A 463-nucleotide genomic window follows, 5' to 3' on the forward strand; every position below is an offset into this window, starting at 1 on the left:
AGTTTTGAGCAAGAATAAAGAGGAGATACGTTGTCGTGCTTCACGGAATGTTATGTTCTCCTTCACTTTTACAGTAATTATTTCTTTTTCTTTCTTTCAGGCTGGACAAGCTCTGGAGTATGCAGGGTGACTGCCATCGCAGTTAGCACAATGTACCTCGTCATTATTGCAATCGTCAGAAGAGTGACCGGTTGTGCGGCACTTTGCGCACATAAGCTGCCCTCGGCAGCTCTGGGATGCGTGACCAAATCTTTGACATTTGAAGCAACGTCGCGGGTTCGGAATGTATGGTCGAACATGGAGTTTTACACAGCCGGTTTCAAGAGTCTCGGGTAAAGTAGTTGAACAGAAAGTGAGTATTAAATGCTTTGTTGGGATTTCTTTGTCATTCCGTCTGATTTTGATGCGCTGCACATGGATTACCCCTTGGTCCTTCCATCCATCCAGGAGTTCTTCTTCATTT

The sequence above is a fragment of the Dermacentor silvarum genome, chromosome 7 (genome assembly GCF_013339745.2).
Source record: "Dermacentor silvarum isolate Dsil-2018 chromosome 7, BIME_Dsil_1.4, whole genome shotgun sequence".
NCBI classification, from domain to species: Eukaryota; Metazoa; Arthropoda; class Arachnida; order Ixodida; family Ixodidae; genus Dermacentor; species Dermacentor silvarum.